Source organism: Bos javanicus, chromosome 8 (genome assembly GCF_032452875.1).
Source record: "Bos javanicus breed banteng chromosome 8, ARS-OSU_banteng_1.0, whole genome shotgun sequence".
Taxonomy (NCBI): domain Eukaryota; kingdom Metazoa; phylum Chordata; class Mammalia; order Artiodactyla; family Bovidae; genus Bos; species Bos javanicus.
The window spans coordinates 39080728-39101194 of NC_083875.1; the positions used below are offsets into that span (position 1 = coordinate 39080728).

General features: G+C 38.6%; 1 protein-coding gene across 5 annotated transcripts in view; it reads right to left on the bottom strand.

Annotated features, from left to right (window-relative positions):
* IL33 (interleukin 33) overlaps positions 1–20467 on the bottom strand; it is a 125573-nt gene that overhangs the window by 19944 nt on the left and 85162 nt on the right. For 3 of the 5 annotated variants that reach the window (XM_061425329.1, XM_061425327.1, XM_061425325.1), the window contains 2 exons: positions 12207–12258; positions 2625–2780 (listed from right to left, as the gene is read on the bottom strand). The gene's annotated coding sequence lies outside the window, so the exon portion shown is untranslated. The remainder of the gene's footprint in view (positions 1–2624; positions 2781–12206; positions 12259–20467) is intronic. The other 2 variants (XM_061425328.1, XM_061425326.1) reach the window with 1 other exon arrangement.

A 20467-nucleotide genomic window follows, 5' to 3' on the forward strand; every position in this document is an offset into this window, starting at 1 on the left:
ATAGTATTCTGTATATATATATATATATATATATATATATATATATATACACACACACACACACACATACTAGAACTATTGTCAGAGGGTGAAAAGAATTCCAATCTTAAACTTTACTTTGTGGGCTTGTTGTTAGTGGAAATATTGGTTTTGAAATTCTGAGACTTTTTTGCTATACTATGGAATAGAACAATGTATTGGTGTTATAGGATTTTCACTGCAGGGAAAAGGAGATATAAATATAAAATAAAAATAGAAAAGAAAATCCCTCTAGTGTTAAATTTGAATTATCAATATCAATGTGCCTGTATCTTAGTTTCTAACTACTTTTTCCACTGAAGGGAACCAGGATTCTAGATCTGGGTTGGGAAATAATAGAAGTGAATACTGAGTATGTCATTGTGCCAGAAAGCAGTGAATCATTCAAAAACTAGTGAGATTGTGTCAAAAGGACATAGGAGTCCCCTTGAAGGGTCTCCTGCTGCACAAATTTGGCATAGTTTGAGCATCAGAAAAAATGATGGTAATTGACCATAAAGCATTTTATTAAAAAAAAAAAAAGCTGCAAGTCCATAGCATTTCTTAAGAATGAATAAGATTTATTCATTATGGAAGGAATGATAGAATTAGAAAAATCACCATTTTGCAGCCCCCAATTTAATATTTGATTCAGGCAAGGATCATCAATGATGCTGTTCCTTAATTATCAAGCTGGGTCATAGTACCATTTTGAAGGAATATGGAGTTGTCTTGTAAATTGCCTAGGTCAAGAAGATTCCCTGGAGAAGGGAATGGCTACTCACTCCAGTATTCTTTCATAGAGAATTCCGTGGACAAAGAAGCCTAGTGGGCTACAGTCCGTGGGATCACAGAGTCAGACGTGACTGTGTAACTAACGTTTTCACTTTCACTTTCATGTGTTCTTTCAGTAGGGTACTGCAACCAGGCTTCATGGTCAAGGTAAGGCACTGTTGCTGTGGTTTGTGGAGGGAGCAAGATTGCTCCTCCAGTCTTAAACTTTCTCTAATATTACCTGAAGTTCTATAATAGTTAATACTTCTTTTAGTAAGCATTGCTTTCTTTGTGCTAGATTTTAAAGAAATTGAGTCCAAATTACCCCAAGAGTGGTTATTATTTAAATCTCTTATAAACTTCATTAGGACCAGTTCTTCTAGCAGAGTAAAGGAGGAACATTGAGTTCCTGGGTTAGAGGACTCATTGGAAAATAAACTTCCTGCACCTTTACTTTTGTCCCTTGCCAAGTCCCCAGTAGGTTGAAATTCCAAATTTTCTTGTTTAAATGGAACTAGAATCTTACATAAAGCCGTTCTATTTACAGCCTGTCTGATGAGCAAAATCCTTCAATGATAGCATAATTGAGATTCCCTATTCTGTCCCTAGAAATGAATGTATCATCCATGGGAGTAAATATTATCCTCAAAGAGCATGAGGGACTCACATCAATCCTTACCTTCTTCTTCTGATTCTGCCACCTTTATTGATCAAGAACAGTTGAAGATAAGAAGCAGAGAAACTTAGACATCATTTACTGAGCACCCCACCCTCCCAAATCTAGTTGAGTAGGCTAGGACTGAAAGGTTAAGTGCCTCGCCCAGGTTCACAGAAACAGAACCAGGACTAGAATCTAGTCTCGTGATTTCCATCTTTATGCTAGAACTTCCTGACCCTGGCTATTCTCTTCTCCCTCCAAATGTAGAAAGAAAGTAAGCAGAAATGAGAATTCAGCTTCAAATGCTCAAGCAATTGTCCAAATTCTTTTAAATAATAAATTTCAGAATATGATATTTAATTTCTAACCATAATGTGGGATAGTGCATTTTGGTAGCTTTATTGTGTTAAATTTTAAATTGTACAGAAAATAGTTCAAATAGTACCCTGCACACAGTAGGTGTTCAGGTAATATTTTACTGATAACATGAAGATTACATTGCAGGATTTGTTTTTCTCTTTTATCCAAGAATCCTTATGCCTAGAAAAAAGATCTCTTGGATGGACATTTTTAAAAGTTGTATTTTCAAATAAATCTGGGAAATATTTCAGTCTATATTCCACTTCTTGGACAGTCAGAATTCATATTAGCATAGTAAAGGTGCTAACATTCCCTCACTGTAGAATTTGGATACTTTTGTTTAACTAATTATTTTCAGTGATTATTTGATCTCAAATAATCTCCTCAACTCACTCTGTTAACATTCCCATGGTTAGTTTGAGAGAACACACTTGGAGGAACTCTGTTCTAAACCAGTATTAGCCTGCGGATTCAGGTAAGATAGATAAGAAAATGAAATATAACATTTAAAATGGAGTCATGGACACAGAAAAGGTCAACTGCTTTTTAAGGAGCATGCAATAAGTCAAAAACAGGAAATATTTTCTAATCTTTGTCTGAAAGACAAAACATTTTCTTTAAACAACCTACAAATCTTTTACCTTAAAAAATACAATCACTTAAAAAAATTTTACACTTAAAAATTTACTGTTTATTCTCTTATTTTAAAATCAGAAATATTAGAGTATGGCATTGTAAATGCTACTGGTTCTTTTGAGCTGCTCTTTCCAATAATATATGGCACATATTCTCGCATACTGGTTATGATACCCACCTAAGTTATAAATGTGAAGGGCTGGTCTCAAATGATGAGGCTTCCTGTTGTCCACACTTGGTAGTAGTTGATGCAGTTATATTCCAGCTCCAGTTATATATACACACTCTTGGATTAGGCAACGTTGGGTGACAGCATTAGATGAATGAGGCAATCCTAACAGAGCCAGTTGAATGGGTTAGAATGGGTGGGAATGCATTCTCATTCCCACAACTAAATCCTAAACAAAGCTTTTTTTAGATTATTTTAGCCATAGCACTTTCAATGAGTTATACTCAGTTAGTCATTAACTTTGATAAAACCTCTATCATTTGGACTCTACATACTGTTTGTTACTCACTGTAGAGCATATAAGGACCCAGATTATTTAATTGCCTTTCTCTTTCCTACAGAAAGTTGAGAACTTTTCAAGTAATCTTTTTCTGGTTATAAAAATGATATATGTACACTTAGAAAATGTGTAAATGACAGGAAAGCATGTATACTGTAGATCCTAACATTCTTTTTTTCAGTGAATAAGTACTATATATATATATTTTAATAAAAAGTAGAATCATACTGCTAATGTTATTTTGTAAGCTTTTTCATTATACAGTTAACACGCATCATAAGCATAAACATGACATTTCTACATGTCAGAATAATTCTTTTTACAGGAAGCATTACAAATTGTCATTTAACAGACCGATTCCTGCATGCTGTTTTCTATTTCTCAAGGATTTTCTGTTCCTTATTGGTTCCTATTTGGAGAACGAGTAGAGCTGCACACAGTTCTCAGGACTGAAGTCATAGGATGAGACATGCAGTGACTCTTTGCAGCGTCAGCGACCTTGTATGTATTAGACTATCCATATTGTGGCTATTGATAAAATTTCATCCTGTGTAATAGCTGAGTAATCATCTTCAGTTCAGTTCAGTTCAGTCGCTCAGTTGTGTCCAACTCTCTGCGACCCCATGAATCGCAGCACGCCAGGCCTCCTTGTCCATCACCAACTCCCGGAGTTCACTGAGACTCACGTCCATCGAGTCAGTGATGCCATCCAGCCATCTCATCCTTTGTTGTCCCCTTTTCCTCCTGTCCCCAATCCCTCCCAGCATCAGAGTCTTATCCAGTGAGTCAACTCTTCGCATGAGGTGGCCAAAGTACTAGAGTTTCAGCTTTAGCATCATTCCTTCCAAAGAACACCCAGGACTGATCTCCTTTAGAATGGACTGGTTGGATCTCCTTGCAGTCCAAGGGACTCTCAAGAGTCTTCTCCAACACCATACTTCAAAACCATCAATTCTTCGGCGCTCAGCTTTCTTCACAGTCCAACTCTCACATCCATACTAGAAAAACCATAGCCTTGACTAGATGGACCTTTGTTGGCAAAGTAATGTCTCTGCTTTTGAATATGCTCTCTAGGTTGGTCATAACTTTCCTTCCAAGGAGTAAGCATCTTTTAATTTCATGGCTGCAGTCACCATCTGCAGTGATTTTGGAGCCTCCCAAAATAAAGCCTGATACTGTTTCCACTGTTTCCCCATCTATTTGCCATGAAGTGATGGGACCAGATGCCATGATCTTCGTTTTCTGAATGTTGAGCTTTAAGTCAACTTTTTCACTCTCCTCTTTCACTTTCATCAAGAGGCTTTTTAGTTCCTCTTTACTTTCTGCCATAAGGGTGGTGTCATCTGCATATCTGAGGTTATTGATATTTCTCCCAGCAATCTTGATTCCAGCTTGTGCTTCTTCCAGCCCAGCATTTCTCATGATGTAGTCTGCATATAAGTTAAATAAGCAGGGTGACAATATAAAGCCTTGATGTACTCCTTTTCCTATTTGGAACCAGTCTGTTGTAAAGATATATAAGCCTGCATTTCTGCTAATAAAGCACCCTTGCTCCATCAGAGCTTGGGTCCCCGTGTCTGTCTTTCTTTCTCTCTCTCTCTCTCTCTCTCTCTCTCTTTCACTTTCTTATCGTCGACTCCGGACCACCAGGTTCCGGTCCATTAAAGGACCACAAGAACAAATATACATAATCATATAAATATACTATAAGCAATCTTGTATTGATTAATTCTTTGGCTGTTTCCAGTTTTTCCCTTTTCTTCTTTTCTGCTATAACCAGTGTTGTAACTGACAGGTCTATGTGTGTGTGTGTTTTTGTGTTGTGATTCTGGTAAGCCTTTGTAAGTTCATTGGTAGCATACATTCCTTGTAGCAAGATTTCTGGATCAAACTGTATAAGCATCTTATATTTTGATAGATATTATCCAACTGACTTCAAAAAGTTTGTACTGATTTATAATTTCAGCAATTCAAGTGTGTGCCCTTTCTCCATTGCCTTAGCATGAGGGGTCCAGTGGGGGTAGGGGAAGTCATCACCTTTAAAATGTTTGCTTTCTAAAGAGTGGGAAATAGCTCATGTTTTGAATTTTGTTTCTTTAATTATTTAGTGAGATTTAACATTTTTTTTTAAAAACATATTTGTTGTCAGTGTCTGTAAATTAATGACTTACGTGGACTCTTTGTAAATTAAGAGGTGAAATTGTTGTCTGTGAAAAAATTTCCCCAGTACCAATTATTACTTTATTAATTGCATTTAAATTTTTTTGACAAAAATTTTCAAGTATTATGTGGTAAATTTTTTAAAGATATTTAAAAACTTTATTTTTAATTGAAGGATAATTGCTTTACAGTGTTGCACTGGTTTCTAGCAAACATCAAGATAATCAACCATAGGTTTACTCATGTTTGATTGATTTTTTGCCAATTTATTTATTTTTTAATTGAAGGATAGTTGCTTTACAGAATTTTGTGGTTTTCTGTTAAACATCAACAAGAATCAGGCATAGGTACACCCATGTTACATGGTAAATTTTAATCAACTTTTCCTCCTATAACTTCTGGATTTTGTGTCCTGCTTTGAAGATGCCCCCTCCTCAAAGATTATAAATTAATTTATCATGCCACTTTCTAAAAGTTTTATTCTTTACTATTTAATATTTCAATCTTTAATCACTTATTACGTCTAGTATAAAGAGTAATTTAGGGATTTTTTTTTCCCCAAATGTTTATCCCAAACACCTTTGTAATCCAATTTAGATAAAGTGAGGCTTCATACGTTATGTGGGGAGTAGAATGCAGGGAGCTGCGAATATAATGGTAAGGAGTTTGAGTTTTACTCTGTAGCTAACAAGAATCTTTTTTAAGTTTTTTAAGCAAGTGAGAAATATCAAAGATGTGTTTTATGAATGTAATTTTATGGCTGTATGAAGGACTAGAAGAAAGGAAAGAACAGCAGTTAGGAAGCCAATTAAATAACCCAGGCAAAAAGCAGTGAGAATAGAGCTAGGGCAGTGTCAGTGAGACTAGTCAGGCAGGGATGAAGGTGATTAGTGCTTCAGGCATATTTCATAAGTCCTTGAATGTTGAATGAGAAAGGGCTCCAGAGATCCCTGGTCCTACTTCCATTGTCACATAGCTCTTTAGTGGCTGAGTCAGGATTAGAACCAAAGTTCATTCGCAGTTCAGTGTTGTATCTGCCACAGAGCCTCCATAGCTCTTTTTGGATGTGGGTATATCAGCTCTGGACAGGGGAAGGGAAGGCAAAGGGAAGTGAAATTGGTGCCAGTGGTCTGGTTAGGAAACTCATGTGAAGAGTTTCATTGACAGGAACAAGTAATGAGTAATATAGGGCAAATGGTATCTCAAATTTAAGGAACAATTATATGGAAATTTCAGCAGGGAGCTGGAGCTGGGTTGTGGGTTGAGAAGGCCAGACTTAGCCATGTGGATTTGTTCATTTGTGAAAGCATAACTGTTAATTATGTGGGAGCAAAGTGAGATTGGCTCAGCTGAGTGTGGAGCAGGAAGAGAAAGCTGTGTCTAGATGGAACTGTGGAGACTCTTACATTTAAGGGGTAAGAGAAGAAAAGGAGTTAGCAAAGAACATCAGAAAGAGAAGGAGAAAAAAAAAAAACAGGTCATATTATGAAGGCTAAGAAAGCAGATCCTCTCAAAAAGGAACATTTGATGAGCAGTGCAGAGAACTAGCAGATTAGAGGCCTTGGAGAGAGTCCTTTAAACATGGTAGGAAACTGTAGTTTACTGCACAGTGTGAAGAAGAAAGGAGAAAGACTTTTAAAAAAGTATAGTAATGAAAGGGAAATGCAGAGAGAATGGTATCTTGACAGCAGCATGGAGAAGGGAGGATGCTGCTAACTAGTCAGGTGAAAAGTCTAGGGCAAGTTACGTGATGTCTCTAAAGCCTCAGTTTCCTCATAATAACACTTTTTCTTATAATATTTTGAACTCATGGGATTTTTATGAGAATTATATAAGGAGGTACATTTTAAGCACTTAGCATAATAGCTAGAACATAGTAAAACTTAACACATTATTATTATTTTTTATTAGAATATTAAACTCCTAGGTGTATTTCAATGTAGAGAGAAAGTAGTGAATGAGAAAGAGAAAACTGATATAGTTTTCTATATCAAAACTATATAAATAGTTTTCTATATCAAAGTCCCAGAGGAGACAGAAGAGAGAGGGGGAAAGAATACTAGTGGAAGGTCAGCTTTGAAAAGGAGGAGGCATATTTCTTTGTGTAGGAGAGAAGGAAAAGTGAGAGAATGGGGGAGATGTGAAATGTCAGGTCTAGGAACATGAACTTGAGGATCTTGTAAAATGGCTTGATTCTTGTTCATAAAGTAGGTTGTGAGAAGCTTTACAGCGATTAAGGGGAATATAAATATGCTTAAAAGACTTAACTAGGGAATGAGATAATGCTGTTCATGGATATCAAGCTTCATTTTTGGAAGATGAAAAAAATTTTGGAGCTGGATTATGATGGTTGCTCACTAATGTCAGTGTATTTCATGTACACTTAAAATGATTAAAATGAAGATCAGATGTATTATATTTATTGTTACATTTTAGCACAATTTCTAAAGGTTTTAAAAATGGGAGTGGGAGAAGTAAAAATACAGACGCTTGTTTTATATTATAAACAGGTGAATTCCAGTGTTCTTATCTTGGAGGTGGATATGTTCTGATGATAATGGTGGTCAGGATGAGGCTTTGTGAGTGATCTGTGCATTGCAGGCGGGTTCTTTACCACTTGAGCCACCAGCAAAGCCCTGTAGAGGACTGCTGCTGCTAAGTCGCTTCAGTCATGTCCGACTCTGTGCGACCCCATAGACGGCAGCCCACTGGAAGGTTTGCCATTTCCTTCTCCAATGCATGAAAGTGAAAAGTGAAAGTGAAGTCACTCAGTCGTGCCCGACTCTTAGCGACCCCATGGACTGGAGCCTACCAGGCTCCTCCGTCCATGGGATTTTCTAGGCAAGAATACTGGAGTGGGGTGCCATTGCCTTCTCCGTGTAGAGGACTAAAGAATCATTAAAACAGGCAATGAAGTCAACTGAGGGTGATGATAGAGGAGGCAGCTCAAACAGAAAAGGATGTTGGGATCCCTGGTAAAAAGAATGGAAAGACATTAACATAAGTAGTTGGGCCCAGGGTTGAGGTTACCAAGGGCAGTGGAAAGTGAGAAATGTGCCGCTTCCTGTATTGGTGCTGGGAAATGGGCACACAATGAAAGAGAGTGGGTTTAAGAATAGTGGTGTCACCAGGGGAAAGCCATGTTTTAGACAACACAAGGAAAGAGAAGGAACTTTTTAAGAAAGAAGGAGAAAGAAGAGGGTAAGAGTGTACGTGTAGTGGAGAGGAACATTCCAGAGGAAATGACATACATTTAAATCACTAAACCCTGGAGAAGGAAATCGCCACCCATTCCAGTATTCTTGCCTGGAGAATTCCATGGACAGAGGAGCCTGGCTGGCCTCAGTCAATAGGGTCACTGAGAGTCGGATACGACTGAGTGACTAACACTAAATCACAAAAAAGTAAAATAAAAACCTGAAATGAGATTTTAATCAAGGAATAGTATCTTAAATAGAAATTCATTAGTTGGTAATTCATTTCTGAGCAACAACAACAACAAAAATGTATGCAATGTCATTTCCAAAGTTGCCATGTGTATGATTGCTTCTTTGGCTGGCTGAAGGCTCCAGATTGGATTGAAATCCAATCCAGAGTTGGATTTCATTCAAAGTGCAATGGGAAGCCAAAGAAGGGTTTTAAGTAATGTGGAATATGACTTAGTTTTTTAAAGAGTGCTCTGGCTGCCATGTGAGGAACAGATGGGGGGCAGGAAGAGAGAAGGAATGAAACCAGCAGGGAGTCTGCTTTAGTCTACATTCCACAAATACTGAGTGCCCATTAGTTGCCAGGGACTATGTATTCCATCAGCATTAACCCGTGGGACACTGCACAACAGTTTTCATTTTACTTTGTCATATAATCTACATTTGATCATATGGAAAATTGTTTATTGAATCAGTAAATGTCTCTTATATGTCAGGCGATGCTCTTTGATTAGCAATTTCTCTCTTCCAAAATATTGATACCCTTAAGAGTGTTAAGTTGGCTGCTGGTCTTTCTTTCCTCTTTGTGAATTTTACTTTTAAAATAAATGAATTTAATCAAATTGGAGTGAGGAGTCTTGTTAAAATGCAGAGTTTAAGAGAAATTTTTATTAAAAATATATGTTCATTATGGAAAATTTGGATGATACAGAAAATAGAAAGTTTAATCTTTGATGTCCTAGAAAGTAGTTAAATGCTTTGAAAAGAAATATAGCTAGTAATCATTATAGAGAAATCCCAACCTCTCTGAGGTCCCGAGTTCACAAGTAGTATGGATTTGTATCTGCACAGAGTGCTAGGAATAACGATAATAAATCAAACACTTTTTTAGTGCCCAGCTAGGTGCTAGGGATACAGTAGTGAATAAAGCAAACTTCTTCCTGTCCTCCTGGAGTTTATTCTTTTGGGGGGAGATATATTTTGAGAAAATAACCATACAAATAAATCATTTATGAATATGATAAATAAGAATTAGATTGATGAGGAAGTTTAAGGACTAGAATGGTACTAAGATAGTGTGGTCAGAGAAGGTGGCATTTAAGCTGTGCCCAAAGGGTGTGAAGAACATATGGCCCAGAGGGGACAGAGGATGACTTCTGGATAGAGAAAACTCCAGGGGCAAAGGCCCTGACAGAACTTGCAGTTTTTAGGGAACTAAGAGCGCCAGTGTGGCTGGAGCAGGTTGGGCAATTGGGAGAGTATAATGTAATGGGGTTGGAGAAGGAAGGAGGAAGAAACCAAGTAGGGCTGGGCCCTGGAGGCCAGGGGAAGGAGTTATATTTCATTCAAACTGCAATGGGAAGCCAAAGAAGGGTTTTAAGTAATGTGGAATATGACTTAGTTTTTTAAAGAGTACTCTGGCTGCCATGTGAGGAACAGATGGAGGGAAGGAAGAGAGAAGGAATGAGACCAGCAGGGAGTCTGCATTAGTTCAGACTCTTAATAATGATGGTGGTGGCAATGACACTAATGGTGATAACAGTTACAGTATCTTGGGCATCTTCTGTGGATCACATGTTTTACATACATTGTTTATAATAGTCACCATATCACCAGTATTTGATATTATTTCCTCCATTTTAGAAGTGAGGAAATAGAGACTCAGAGTGATTAACTGTCTTGCAAAAGGCCACATAGTCAGTAAGTAGCAAAGGCAGAATTTGAAATCAAGTCCATTTGGTTCTTTCTCTTATTCCATGGGAGCCATTGGTAGAATAAGGTGAAACTGAATTCCCTGGCCTTCGATTCTATTCACTGTGTTGTCAGGCTTGCATGTACTTGTTTGTGCAGAGGAACTCTGAGGGTATGGTGGAATTATACTAACCCATTGTTGGGTACCAGAAAATTATTGAAAGAAGTCAGCACCCCAAAATTGATCTTGGCTGGTAGGAGAGAGGGGAAATGGAAAATATGACTAAGCTTGGCAACACTGAATGCCTTAATTCTGAGAGATTTTACAGGGAAGCAGAAGGGAAAAGATAAGAGGGAAGTGTGCTCACACTGACCCTCTCCTCCATTGGTTGTGGTGGCTTTAATTTTTTCTTGGGGGAGAACTGATACAGAAGAAGGGGGCAACAATGAGATAGCACTCAAACTGAATCACTTCCTGTTCTCCTTTCCCCACCACTCTGAAAATTTCTACGTGCCGCCTAGGGAGAGGAAACACTCTATTAAGAAATCTGGCAAATCAGTCTATGACTCAAGCCAAATCTTTTATGAGTTTTCAGGGAAGGGATGATGTGAGTTTTCAGGGAAACTTTCTTTTATGTATTCAAGGTAAATAACAGCATTTGTAAAACACTCTATGCTTTCTTACAGTTCCTCTAGATGCATCTTATCCAATCATTTTTATACCCTGGTGTGACCCACCCTTTCAAACTTTCTGGTCTCACACACCCTCTTCCTCATTACCCTGTACATTTTAGACCCACTGGATGATTTACTGTTCCTCAAGTTACCATGCGCTTTCACACCTGCATGCCTTGTTCAAGTTATTCCTCTTGCTAAATTTGTCTCTTCCCCTTTACATGGGAAACTTCTACTTAACCTTTAGAGCTCAATTGAAATGATTCTGTCTACCAATCCAATGGAATTTATTGCTTCCTTCCTTACTTGCTTATCATATCCAACGTTGTTTCTCTTTGTTTCCTCCATTGGCTGTTAGCTCCTTGGGAACGAACATTATACCTTAGTCATCTTTTGTTTTCCAAGCAACTACTCATGAGCAGACACTCAATAAAATGTTGTATAATTTGTATAGGTCCTTGCAGAAACCCTACAAACTAGGCAAGGCAGGCATCACCAGCTGGACAGATGTGGAAGCCCTATCCAAATCCCAAAGATCACCACAGAGTGGTGTAGCAGGAACTGTGGGTTGAGCATTATGAAACTGGCACTACTGAATTTTGACCTATAAAAATAACACTTTTATATGACTCAACCTGATAGAACCCAGGTCTTCTTGTTCTTGGGTCAGTGCTTGTTCTAAAGCATTTAAAGAAGCTGACTTTGTTTAGTCTCTGGCTCTGTGGTTTTAGTGTGATCAACATTTTGAATTATTCAGTTCAATGTATTGTTTTATTCCCTTTGGTTTCCCCACCTCATGTCTCACATATGTGACAAATAGATTCAAGGAATTAGATCTGGTAGACAGAATGTCTGAAGAACTATGGACAGAGGTTCCTAACATCGTACAGGAGGTGGTGACTGAAACCATCCCAAAGAAAAAGAAATGGAAGAAGGGAAAGTGGTTGTCTGAGGAGGCCTTACATATAGCTGAGAAAAGAAGTGAAAAGCAAAGGAGAAAAGGAAAGATATACCCAATTGAATGCAGAGATCCATAGAATAGCAAGAAGAGATAAGAAAGCCTTCTTAAGTGAACAATGCAAATAAATAGAGGAAAACAATAGAATGAAAGAGACTAGAGATCTCTTTAATTAGAGATACTAAAGGAACATTTCATGCAAAGATGGGCACAATAAAGGACAGAAATGGTGAGGACCTAACAGAAGCAGAAGAGATTAAGAAGAGGTGCCAAGAATACACAGAAAAACTATACAGAAAAAATCTTAATGACCAGATAACCACAGTGGTTTGGTCACTCACCTAGAGCCAGACATCCTGGAGTATGAGGTCAAGTGGGCCACAGGAAGTTTTACTGTGAAAAAAAAAAAACTCGTGGAAGTGATGGGATTCCAGCTGAGCTGTTTAAAATCCTAAAAGATGATTCTTTTAAAGTGCTGCACTTGGGGGGCAGTCCTAAGATGGCAGAGGAATAGGACGAGGAGACCACTTTCTCCCCCACAAATTCATCAAAAGAACATTTGAACGCTGAGTAAATTCCACAAAACAACTTCTGAATGCCAGCAGAGGACATCAGGGACCTAGAAAAGCAGCCCATTGTCTTCGAAAGGAGGTAGGAAAAAATATAAAAGATAAAAAGAGAGACAAAAGAGGTAGGGATGGAGCTCTGTCCCGGGAAGAGAGTCTTAAAAAAAAGAGAAGTTTCCAAACACCAGGAAACACTCTCACTACTGAGTCTGTGGCGAGCCTTGGAACCACAGAGGGCAACATAAACAGGAGGAAAAATAAATAAATACTTAAAATCCACAGATTACATGCCCAATGGTAACTCCCCCAGTGGAGAAGCAGTGCAGACGCCTGCACCTGCCACTAGCAAGCAGGGGCTGGGCAGGGAGAAGCGGGCTACATTGCTTAGAGTAAGGGCCAGGCCTGAATGCCCCGAGGGCAATCTGAGGAAACTAACTTGGGAAAGCAAACCAGACTGTGGGATAGCTATCGTGCGAAAAGCCCTAACCTAAGACACCACCAGGCCCGCTCACAGAACAAAGGACTGATTAGAGCTATGTGAAAAGCCCTAACCTAAGACACTGTCAGGCCTGCTCACAGAACAAAGGACAGGCAGGCGAGGGCAGCCAGAGCCGGAAGGGGGCAATCATGGCCCCAGAGAGGCATTATCTACCAAACTGCAAACAGGCTTTGTTGCTAACCAAGACTTCTTGCACGGTCAACATCCGCCTGAGAAGGTGTGCCTGTTGTACACCCAGAAAGCCAAGCGGCAGGGATGAGGGAGGCAATAAGTCACAGCGACCGCGCTCGCCAAACACCTGGTCACCTGAGCTGCTCAGACCTGGGAAGGGCACAAAATGCAGGCCCAACCGAGTCTGCACCTCTGAGGACTACCCAAGTACCTGAACCTGAGTGGCTTAGACCTGGGAAGTACATACAACCCAGGGCTGGCCTCAGACGGTTCCCGGCAGAACAACCTAGAGCCTAAGCAGTGTAGACTGGAAAACCACACATGCTGTGAGTGGGGATAAACCCAGTGTGGCTGAGACACTGTGAGCACACACCAGTGTTATTTGTTTGCAGCGTCCCTCCCTCCCCACAGCATGACTGAACAAGCGAACCTAAAAAAGTGTCTACCACCACCCCCTTGTGTCAGGGAGGAAATTAGACACTGAAGAGACCAGCAAACAGAAGAAGCTAAAACAGAGGGAACCTCCTTGAAAGTGACAGGTGCAATGATTAAAACCCTAGTTAGTACTGACTACATAGGAAGGGGCCTATAGATCTTGAAAATTTATGCTGGGTTAAGGAATTATCGGAAAATGAATTGACCCCACACTGCCCATAACAACACCAGAGAAAGTCCTAGATATATTTTTACTATTTTTACTATCATTCTTTAATCTTTAAAAAAGTTTTTTTAATTTTTAAGTCCTCTATTACTCCTTTAATTTTCATTTTTGTAATCTACTATTACTTTGCAAAAAAACAAAAGAGAGAGACCCTATTTTTTAAAACAAACTTCATATATATATATATATTTTATAATTTTTGTGACTTTTTTTCTTTAATATTGTATTTTTGAAAATCTAAACTCTACTCTAGATTTTTAATCTTTGACTTTTGGTATTTGTTATCAATTTTGTACCTTTAAAAACCCAATCTTCAGTACCCATTTTCACTTGGGAGTGAGATTACTGGCTTGACTGCTCTCTCCCCCTTTGGACTCTCCTTTTTCTCCACCAGGTCACCTCTATCTCCTCCCTCCCCTTCTCTTCTCTACCCAACTCTGTGAATCTCTTTGTGTGTTCCAGATGGTGGAGAACACTTAGGGAACTGATTACTGGCTGGATCTGTCTCTCTCCTTTTGATCCCCACCCCCTTTATCCTCCTGGCCACCTCTGTCTCCTTCCTCCCTCTTCTCTTCTCTATATAACTCCATGAACATCTCTAAGCGGTCCAGACTGTGGAGCGCACATAAGGAAGTGATTACTGGCTAGCTTCCTCTCTCCTCTTTTGATTCCACCTCAAATGGCAACCCACTCCAGTGTTCTTGCCTGGAGAATCCCAGGGATGGGGGAGCCCAGTGGGCTGCCATCTATGGGGTCGCACAGAGTCAGACACGACAAGCAACTTAGCAGCATCTCATCCTGGTCACCTCTATCTCCCTCCTCCCTTTTCTCTTCTCCATGTAACTCTGTGAACCTCTCTGGGTATTCCTCACTGTGGAGAAACTTTTCATCTTTAACCTACATGTTTTATCAGCAGTGCTGTATACATGGAGAAGTCTTGAGGCTACTGTAAAAATAAGACTGAAAACCAGAAGCAGGAGGCTTAAGTCCAAATCCTGAGAACACCAGAGAACTCCTGACTCCAGGGAACATTAATTGACAGAAGCTCATCAAATACCTCCATACCTACACTGAAACCAAGCATCACCCAAGGGCCAACAAGTTCCAGAGCAAGACATGCCACACAAATTCTCCAGCAACACAGGAACATAGCCCTGAGCTTCAATATACAGGCTGCCCAAACATTTCATAACTCATTACTGGACAATTCACTGCACTCCAGAGAAAAGAAATCCAGCTCCACCCACCAGAACACTGACACAAGCTTCCCTAACCAGGAAACCTTGACAAACAACCCATACAATCCCACCCACAGCAAGGAAACTCCACAATAAAGAGAACTCCACAAACTGACAGAATACAGAAAGGCCACCCCAAACACAGCAATATAAACAAGATGAAGAGACAGAGGAATACCCAGCAGGTAAAGGAACAGGATAAATGCCCACCAAACCAAACAAAAGAGGAAGAGATAGGGAATCTACCTGATAAAGAATTCCAAGTAATGATAGTGAAAATGATCCAAAATCTTGAAAACAAAATGGAATCACAGATAAATAGCCTGGAGACAAGGATTGAGAAGATGCAAGAAAGGTTTAACAAGGACCTAGAAGAAATAAAAAAGAGTCAATATATAATGAATAATGCAGTAAATGATATAAAAAACACTCTTGAGAGAACAAATAGTAGAATAATGGAGGCAGAAGATAGGATTAGTGAGGTAGAAGATAGAATGGTAGAAATAAATGAATCAGAGAGGATAAAAGAAAAACGAATTATAAGAAATGAGGACAATCTCAGAGACCTCTGGGACAATGTTAAACTCCCCAACATTCGAATCATAGGAGTCCCAGAAGAAGAAGACAAAAAGAAAGACCATGAGAAAATACTTGAAGAGATAATAGTTGAAAACTTCCCTAAAATGGGGAAGGAAATAATCACCCAAGTCCAAGAAACCCAGAGAGTCCCAAACAGATAAACCCAAGGCAAAACACCCCAAGACACATATTAATCAAATTAACAAAGATCAAACACAAAGAACAAATATTAAAAGCAGCAAGGGAAAAACAACAAATAATACACAAGGGGATTCCCATAAGGATAACAGCTGATCTTTCAATAGAAACTCTTCAGGCCAGGAGGGAATGGCTGGACATACTTAAAGTGATGAAAGAAAAACAACCTACAGCCCAAATTATTGTACCCAGCAAGGATCTCATTCAAATATGAAGGAGAAATCAAAAGCTTTACAAACAAGCAAGCAAAAGCTGAGAGAATTCAGTACCACCAAACCAGCTCTCCAGCAAATGCTAAAGGATCTTCTCTAGACAGGAAACACAAAAAAGGGTGTATAAACTCGAACCCAAAACAATAAAGTCAATGGCAACCTTTTTCTCAAGCACACACGGAACCTTCTCCAGGATAGATCACATCCTGGGCCATAAATCTAGCCTTGGTAAATTCAAAAAAACTGAAATCATTCCAAGCATCTTTTCTGACCACGATGCAGTAAGATTAGATCTCAATTATAGGAGAAAAACTATTTAAAATTCCAACATATGGAGGCTGAACAACACGCTGCTGAATAACCAACAAATCACAGAAGAAATAAAAAAAAAATCAAAATATGCATGGAAACGAATGAAAATGAAAACACAACAACCCAAAACCTGTGGGACACTGTAAAACCAGTGCTAAGGGGAAGGTTCATAGCAATACAGGCATATCTCAAGAAACAAGAAAAAAGTCAAATAAATAACCTAACTCTATACCTAAAGCAACTAGAAAAGGAAGAAATGAAGAACCCCAGGGTTAGTAGAAGGAAAGAAATCTTAAAAATTAGGGCAGAAATAAATGCAAAAGAAACAAAAAGAGACCATAGCAAAAATCAACAAAGCCAAAAGCTGGTTCTTTGAGAGGATAAATAAAAGTGACAAACCATTAGCCAGACTCATCAAGAAACAAAGGAAAAAATCAAATCAATAAAATTAGAACTGGAAATGGAGAGATCACAACAGACAACACAGAAATACAAAGGATCATAAGAGACTACTATCAGCAATTATATGCCAATAAAATGGACAACGTGGAAGAAATGGACAAATTCTTAGAAAAGTACAACTTTCCAAAACTGAACCAGGAAGAAATAAAAAATCTTAACAGACCCATCACAGGCATGAAAATTGAAACTGTAATCAGAAATCTTCCAGCAAACAAAAGCCCAGGTCCAGATGGCCTCACAGCTGAATTCTACCAAAAATTTAGAGAAGAGCTAACACCTATCCTACTCAAACTCTTCCAGAAAATTGCAGAGGAAGGTAAACTTTCAAACTCATTCTATGAGGCCACCATCACCCTAATACCAAAACGTGACAAAGACGCCACAAAAAAAGAAAACTACAGGCCAATATCACTGATGAACATAGATGCAAAAATCCTTAACAAGATTCTAGCAATCAGAATCCAACAAAACATTAAAAAGATAATACATCCTGACCAAGTGGGCTTTATCCCACAAATCAATCATTCTTCAATACCCACAAATCAATCAATGTAATACACCACATTAACAAATTGAAAAATAAAAGCCATATGATTATCTCAATAGATGCAGAGAAAGCCTTTGACAAAATTCAACATCCATTTATGATAAAAACTCTCCAGAAAGCAGGAATAGAAGGAACATACCTCAACATAATAAAAGCTATATATGACAAACCCACAGCAAACATTATCCTCAATGGTGAAAAATTGAAAGCATTTCCCCTGAAGTCAGGAACAAGACAAGGGTGCCCACTTTCACCACTACTATTCAACATAGTTTTGGAAGTTTTGGCCACAGCAATCAGAGCAGAAAAAGAAATAAAAGGAATCCAAATTGGAAAAGAAGAAGTAAAACTCTCACTGTTTGCAGATGACATGATCCTGTACATAGAAAACCCTAAAGACTCCACCAGAAAATTACTAGAGCTAATCAATGAATATAGTAAAGTTGCAGGATATAAAATCAACACACAGAAATCCCTTGCATTCCTATACACTAATAATGAGAAAATAGAAAGAGAAGTTAAGGAAACAATTCCATTCACCATTGCAAAGAAAAGAATAAAGTACTTAGGAGTATATCTACCTAAAGAAACAAAAGACATATATATATATATAAAACTATAAAATGTTGGTGAAAGAAATCAAAGAGGACACTAATAGATGGAGAAATATACCGTGATCATGGATCAGAAGAATCAATATAGTGAAAATGAATATACTACTCAAAGCAATCTATAGATTCAATGCAATCCCTATCAACCTACCAACAGTATTTTTCACAGAGCTAGAACAAATGATTTCACAATTTGTATGGAAATACAAAAAACCACGAATAGCCAAAGCTATCTTGAGAAAGAAGAATGGAACTGGAGGAATCAACCTACCTGAATTCAGGCTCTCCTACAAAGCCACAGTCATCAAGACAGTATGGTACTGGCACAAAGACAGAAATATAGATCAATGGAACAAAATAGAAAGCCCAGAGTAAACCCATGCACCTATGGACACCTTATCTTTGACAAAGGAGACAAGAATATACAATGGAGAAAAGAAAATCTCTTTAACAAGTGGTGCTGGGAAAACTGGTCAACCACTTATAAAAGAATGGAACTAGAACACTTTCTAACACCATACACAAAAATAAACTCAAAATGGATTAAAGATCTAAACATAAGACCAAAAACTATAAAACTCCTAGAGGAGAACATAGGCAAAACACTCTCCGACATAAATCACAGCAGGATCCTCTATGACCCACCTCCCAGAATATTGGAAATAAAAGCAAAGGTTCTGCACAACAAAAGAAACTATAAGAAGGGTGAAAAGATAGCCTTCAGAATGGGAGAAAATAATAGCAAATGAAGCAACCGACAAAGAATTAATCTCAAAAATATACAAGCAATTCCTGCAGCTCAATTCCAGAAAAATAAACGACCCAATCAAAAAATGGGCCAAAGAACTAAACGGACATTTCTCCAAAGAAGACATACAGATGGCTAACAAACACATGAAAAGATGCTCAACATCACTCATTATCAGAGAAATGCAAATCAAAACCACAGTGAGGTACTATTTCACGCCTAGATATCCATCAGCAGATGAATGGATAAGAAAGCTGTGGTACATATACACAATGGAGTATTACTCAGCCATTAAAAAGAATACATTTTAATCAGTTCTAATGAGGTGGATGAAACTGGAGCCTATTATACAGAGTGAAGTAAGCCAGAAAGAAAAACACTAATACAGTATCAGATCAGATCAGATCAGATCAGTCACTGTATGATTCTGTATGATTAAGCCATTTTGGAAGAGGTTGCTGTATCATTTCAGTTCAGTTCAGTCGCTCAGTCGTGTCTGACTCTTTGCGACCCCATGAATCGCAGCACGCCAGGCCTCCCTGTCCATCACCAACTCCCGGAGTTCACTCAGACTCACGTCCATCGAGTCAGTGATGCCATCCAGCCATCTCATCCTCTGTCATCCCCTTCTCCTCCTGCCCCCAATACTAATGCATATATATGGAATTTAGAAATATGGTAACGATAACCCTGTATGCAAGACAGCAAAAGAGACACAGATGTATAGAACAGTCTTTTGGTCTCTATAGGAGAGGGCGAGGGTGAGATGATTTGGGAGAATGGCATTGAAACATGTATAATATAATATGTGAAACTAATCGTCAGTCCAGGTTCAATGCATGATACAGGATGCTTGGGGCTGGTGCACTGGGATGACCCAAAGGGATGGTATGGGGATGGAGGTGGGAGGGGGTTTCAGGATGGGGAACACGTGTACACCCATGGTGGATTCATTTTGATATATGGCAAAACCAATACAATATTGTAAAGTAATTTGCCTCCAATTAAATAAATTTATATTAAAAAAAAAAGTGCTGGATTCAATATATGCCAACAATTTGGAAAACTCAGCAGTGGCCACAGGACTAGAAAAGGTCAGTTTTCATTCCAGTCCCAAAGAAAGTCAATGAGAAAGAATATTCAAACTACCATATTCATTTCACATGCTAACAAGGTAATACTCATTTCACATTCTAGCAAGGTAATACTCAAAATCTTTCAAGCTAAGTTTCAACTGTACCTGAACTGAGAGCTTTCAGATGTACAAGCTGGATTTAGAGAAGGCAGAGGAACCAGAGATCAAATTGCCAATTGCCAATCTGTTGAATCATAGAAAAAACAAGGGAATTCTAGAAAAACATCTCCTCTGCTTCATTGACTGTGCTAATGACTTTGTCTGTGTAGATCACAACAAACTGTGGAAAATTCTTAAAGAGATGGGAATACTAGATCTTACCTACTTCCTGAAAAACCTGTATGCAGGTCAAGAAGCAACAGCTAGAACTGTACATAGAACAACAGACTGGTTCAAAATTGGGAAAGGAGTAGTACATCAAGGCAGTATATTGTCACCCTGCTTATTTAACTTATATGCAGAGTACTTCATGCGAAATAAATGCCAGGCTGGGTGACTCACAAGCTGGAATCAAGATTGCCAGGAGAAATATCAACAACCTTAGATTTGCAAATGTTACCACTCTAATGGCAGGAAGCAAAGAGGAACTAAAGAGCCTCCTAATGAGGGTGAAAGAAGAGAGTGGAAAAGCTGGCTTAAAGCTCAACATTCAAGAAACTAAGA